Source organism: Macrobrachium nipponense, chromosome 31, assembly GCF_015104395.2.
Source record: "Macrobrachium nipponense isolate FS-2020 chromosome 31, ASM1510439v2, whole genome shotgun sequence".
NCBI classification, from domain to species: Eukaryota; Metazoa; Arthropoda; class Malacostraca; order Decapoda; family Palaemonidae; genus Macrobrachium; species Macrobrachium nipponense.
In genome coordinates, this window is record NC_061093.1 from 2,520,811 (window position 1) to 2,527,450 (window position 6,640).

Consider the following 6,640-nt stretch of genomic DNA (forward strand, 5'->3'; position numbering starts at 1 on the left):
ATTGTATATTTTTGTAAATATGTTAAAAATGTTTGGAAGTGGTTCCAGAATTTCATTGAAGAAGTATGTGATATAAAAGTTCAGTATCCAATAAAAGTATTGATGTTGGATTTCGATTATAAAGAAAAGAGGAAGAAAAATACATTAAGTATACTTATTATTGAGTATGTAGATTGTTTGTGGTACAGCAGAGAAGAAGTGTTACAAAGTCAAATAATTTCAATATTAAAATGTAAAATAAAGTACACAAAATGGGTATCATCAAATGCATATGAACTTGAAAAACATTTCACAAGTAAGTATGTGAATAATATTTGAATTCATATAATTAATGTAATTAATATGTAATATTATTGATATAATTATGAAATTGTTTTTAAATAATTGATAATTGTAATAAAATATTAATTTAAAAAAAAAATACCTCGTTCAAGGTAAGAACACTTGATTTACGTACTTGCATACTTTCAAATAGTAGCGCTGTGCTCCTGGCTAAGGCGAAATTTTCTCGTTAAATAACTCGACATTTCATACTAGACAAAAAGAAGGAAAAGGCGTTCTCAGGTAAATTGCTTTAAGAAGAAAGTCATTTCCTGAAATGAAATTCCATAGTTTTCAAAATGAGTTAGTTTAGTTCAAAACAATTACTAAAAAAAGAATAGAAAAGAATTTCACAAAGAGTACATTGCTGTTTTGAGTAGAGCTAGTATGAATTTTGTAAGTAATAGTACAATTATTATCTAGTGTTACAATTATTACCTAGTGTTTAAAAAAATGATGAAAAGCCTAGTTAAAAAAAAAATCCATGGTTATTGGTATATATTGTTGGTAAAATTTTTTGTAATATTTTATAACATCCTACTTATGTAAATGATATGTAATATTTTTTTTTATAAAAAAAAATATCTATGCCTAAGCCCTCACCATGACGTCACTCAGGGCAGTAACCATCGGGTAGACAGTCTCAGTAATTGCCTCTTGAGGGACGGGGAGCGAAGGCTGGTTCAACGAAATGACGAGGCCAACACCAACACGTTACCGTAGTCAGCGGCTCGTGTGCCGTATTAGAGAAAATGTAAACAAATCATCTAGATACCGTAACGGAAATTGTCATCGACTCATTTTGTTAGCAAATAACATAGAAATAACATGGCTCTCTGATGCAAACCACTCTTTGCTAAGGACACGTGCAGAAAGTTGTTAATTAAAAGCACCATCATAATCATAACTTTTATCCGTTTCATTACAATAATACGATAAGTCTAAAGTTGCACGAATTACCCTAGGTATGATCAGAAGATATTGTCTTGAAAGATCATATACTCTGAAGTCACGTGTGCTCTTTATGGTGCTGTCACCCTTGAATATACATCATTCCATTTAAATATTCTTATAAATATACGTTTGATGCTCTCATATTTCTGCAATATATATAATGCAAAATTAGTGTTATAGAGTGTCTTTTAAGTGATACCAGGTTTTTCATATCAGAGTAAATCAGTATAACATGATAAGCATCCCAGGTTGGCTATGTAACGAGAAAAACGATGAGGAAGTAAAATTATATATATATATATATATATATATATATATATATAGATATATATACGTATATATATATATATATATATATATATATATATATATATATATATATATAAAATGATAAATTCATTTGACTATAATCGCTCTATAGAATTGGATTTTTTTCCCGTTTATGACTGTTTCAATGCGGTGTATAGTATACCATAAAAAAGATTGATCGGTGGACATTAACGCCTGAAGTAACTGGACTGATGGAGCAAAGCAGTGTCACAGGAGATCGAAGATGCTGGACGAGAGTGAAATTTAAAATAAATCCCGCTTACAAAATTTAATCGGAATTGGTAGGAAGTTGGATTTAATTTGAGAAAATCAACCGTTTATTTTGACAAATAATACAGATTTGGACAAACAGTTTTATTGGTATTATTAGAGGCTAAAATCTACAGAATTTATACATAAGCATTATTGGATTCCAGTTATAAATGTGATGCGTTCTACGGATACCGTTACAGCTCAACGTTTGACAACCAAAAATAAAAACGCACATTATAATATATTTCAATTGCCACTTTCTTGCGTTCGATTCTTATACATTCGTATATATGTAAATTAAGACTCATGAATAACATAAACAAATTGAAAGCTTTCGAACTCTGCCCTCTTTCCTAGAAGCGATAAACATAACTATATGTAACAGGACTTGGCGGGGAAACAGTGTTTGCCAATTGGTATGTGTTTATCCTTCAAAACTGGGTATAAGACTTACACAAAAACCGGGGAAATAAGTGAAATTAGCGTTTCTATTTGTAGCATATGTACATATTATAGCAATTTTATCATTATTGCATTACTATGATAACTAGAATTCATGGAAACAGTTTGTAAATGCATCGGCGTATGTGTGAACTCCACTAAATTGGCAATGATGGCGGGAAAGGGGACGCCGAAGGGTTTGTAGAGGTGTAGAGTCAGCCAATGATTTGGTGGCAGATGGTGGAAAAAGGCCTGGGGCGAAATGAATAAGTTACTCTACTAATCAGCAGAGAACTTCAACCCGTAAACCAGGGCAAACACAAAGGTATACACAAAGGCAGCCAAAAACAGCGCCGAATTATAAAGGCCACATAGCTGGCCCTTAATTAAGATATATATATTATGATGATATATATATATATATAGATATATATATATATATATATATATATATATATATATAGTATATATTTCGACAAGCACCTTGATTTGTATGAAATTAGAATAAAGATTAAAAATAATGATAATAAAATTATATATATATATATATATATATATATATATATATATATATATGTATGTATGTATGTATACACATATATCAGAAAAATGTTGAACAGCCCAATAAAGGTGTAAAAGTTTTATGAAACGAATAGGGTAACCCCGCCCCCACCCCCACAATAAAAGAAAGTAAAGAAAAGAAATTGTTGTGGGTGAGTAATGTGTTGTAAAATAGACGGAGGGAAATCATGGAAGAGAAAGGAGTGACATTTAGAAATCATGTATGAAAACCCACAAAAACAACCCCCAATTTGACGTCAACGACAATAAGGCATCGAAACGTCTTCTCCTCCCAGCCCTGAATTGTAAGTTGAAATTGTAAGCTATATGTATAGGTTAAAATCAATCAAGTGAGAACACGTAAATGCACAAATTAAGCAAAAAATTATGAGAAACGGAATAGAAATAAGAGAATGAAGAAATAACACACGATTATAAAAAAAAGGGAGAGAAAGGATTATAATAGCTTAGTGCATGAATCTCTCCAATTTCTTCACTCGGCCCTTACAATGTAGAGTCAATTTGCACCTTGATTGGTTGGATAACGTGTCCCATTGGTCTCTCCCCCCGAAACCCGGCCCTCCCCCCCTTCCCCCACCGGTGTCTGAACTAAAAGCTCCCTTATAACATGATGCATGCGCGGTAGCCTTCGGCCATAGTAATAGTAGTAGTAGAGGGCGTTTGTTTGCATGGTGCTTTTACGTTGCATGGAACCAGTGGTTATTCAGCAACGGGACCAACGGCTTTACTTGACTTCCGAACCACGTCGAGAGTGGAACTTCTATCACCAGAAATACACACCTCTCACTCTTCAATGGAATACCCGAGAATCGAACCAGCGACCACCGAGGTGCTTAGTAGTAGAGGGTGGATTTTGCCTATGAAACGGCTACATTTTCGGTTTATTCGCCGTCTATTTCTGCTGTATTTCACGCTCTAAATGTCATTTATAACAGGAGATACCACAACAACATGCCAAAAATCTTCTCCCAATTGGATTTAACCCAACCCAAAACCCCGCATTCCCAAAGGGTCCCCCGTTACCGTAGGGTAGAGTTTTAAGGTAATTTACACGTGAATTACAATCGACCGCCCAAAATTAACGTTAAATTGTTAGTAAGCAAACAAAATACTTAATAAACAACCAATACTAAAAAAAAGGAAAACTGCATTTTAAAATAGAAAATATCGGCCGGACCACTATTACTTAGTAGATTAACCTTCCAATCACTATTCTATTACAACGGGACTTCATTCTGGTGTTTTTCCCATAATGTGGAAATTGACTTAGTCACCAGCTCTTAACGCCACGTGTGCGAAATATTCCATATTGTGTTTTGAGAACGCTTTTGATGTTTCATTTCCATGTAAATTATTATAGGTCTAATTTTGTAATAAATCCTTGTAAAACGTCATCCTTGTTCTTTGCCATCCTGTTTGCAAATTTTTCCTCTTAGGAGGTTATAAGGTCGTCCGTCCCCCTTTAACACCTGGGATTAAACGAATCGTTTAAACGGCGCTGAAATTCGCGACAGTGGTAATTGTTATCTTATCTCTTAAGATCTTTTAATATACGCTAGAATAAGTTTCGCCAAGGAGTAAATGACCTAGACTAGAGGGTACTGAATAAATAGGCTCCCTTTGACAGGAAGTAAAGGAATTTTCAATATGTTCCCATTCTTTTTTCTTTTTTTTTGTTCATTCCATGAAGAAAGCATCTTCAATGACCATTTTGTCCCTTTGACTGTGTCTAATGAATACTTTTCATGGAGAGGGAGAGAACGTACGATAATAAATTTTAAATCTTTGATCGATATCTAATGAATAGGAATACCACGGGAGTTTGATTTTTTTTTTTTCTTATTGGTGCCCAATACCTACATCTACCACAGATGGAGAGGTAAAGGGTTACTATGAAACGTGGATTTTTTCCATTTGTTCAGTATCTAAAGAATACTTTTGCTTGGAGCCACATTGGCCTAATTGCCGAATTTTATTTTACATCATGACAGTGGATTCCACAATCATGGTACGGACGGAGACCAATTCTCTCCTCCCCGATGCTCTCTTGTGCGACACTCCAAAGTTTTTTGTTTGTTTGTTTGTATGGTGTTTTTACGTTGCATGGAACCAGTGGTTATTCAGCAACGAGTTATTCAGCTTTACGTGACTTCCGAACCACGTCGAGAGTGAACTTCTATCACCAGAAATACACACCTCTCACACCTCAATGGAATGTCCGAGAAACGAACTCGCTGCCACCAAGGTGGCAGGCCAAGACCATACGATCACGGCACTGAGGCGCTACACTCCAAAGTGAATAAAATCTTTTTGTGTTGATGTTGGAACTATAATGCAGTGTCATGAATCTTCCTCCATCTTTTCGTGTTGCCTTATCTGTCCCGCTGTTGCACTTATTCCCGGGAAAGATCCTTTCTCGGGAAAGATCTTGGAAAACTGAGTAAAATGCTCTTACCCAGGAGATCTGTTGGGATATTTTTCTCTGTACGAACCTGTATTACAACTTTGTCTCCAGTTTCTTGCTCACAAAATGAATCAGGAATCTGACGCTTGTGATATGAACACGGCCCCTTGATATCAGAGCAGAAAAGCCAGACAGACAAGACTTCAACTTGCGAGTGACCAGTCAGTATCTCAATTTGTATAGAACATTTCTGCTGAGTTACTATTTCGTTAATTCCCGGAATATTTGCATATCGTCGCGTTAATTAATTACACCCTGTATATAAGAATGAGTGTCGTTTCTCTGGAACAGATACGATTACAAGACGCTATTAGGAATTTGACCAAACTATAGATTCAATATATATATATATATAATATATATATATATATATATATATATATATAATATATTGCACATACTCATAAGGACTTTTATCTATGTGATTTACGCAACACGCTCATTTACTTACGGAGATATGGATTATGTGTACTTGTGATAAGGGAAGGAAATAACCAGTGGAAAATACAGAAGTTGGCTGCAAGAAATAATAATGAAAACTTACCAACAAAACGCTGAATAGCAGCCAAGAAGGAAGGTAGGGAGTTGTCTTCATTTTATACGAACAGTCAATTCAAAATGAATTATTATAGCACCTTGACACAACTGTACTCGAGTCGTGTTTCAGTCGGAACGGAATTGCTCGTTCATAGTTAACGACTGTAACAGACAAAGTTCCTTGATAAAAACTTTGACATAGGTCGGGAATCACTATCTTGACGTCAGAAGCCTGTGTTGGATAGAGATGGCTTCAAGAAATAACTACTTTAACACTGTCGCATTAAGGAACAAATAGTAATTTATAATTTAGACTATTACAAGGATAAAAACTGCTAAGAGACACTACTGTCGGGAGGAGCTGTTGCCTTCCACACGTTAGCTGATGTACTGAGGAACGAATTCATGATCTCAGATCAGGTAGCTTCGCCAAGCTCGTCCAACCTGATTTTCACCATAAAAAAAAAAAATAAATAAATAAAGAAAAAAAGAAAAAAAAAAAAGAAAAAAAAAAAGAAAACTGTTGAACGGTTTATTTTCTTCCAGCCCCTCAGCATTATGTTCTTGGGAATAGGACCTGAACAGTTTTGTTTGGTGGGGTTTGGTAGCGTCGAAACGAAAAGGAACAAAGTTTAAGTACCAGATTACAGGGGCGGGGCCTGTTTACTTTTTGCTTTAACGGATAGCTTTTCTTTGTAATAGCACCAGTTTGTGGAAAACAAAATGGATCTAGCGTAAACTACACCACTTCATTGTTAG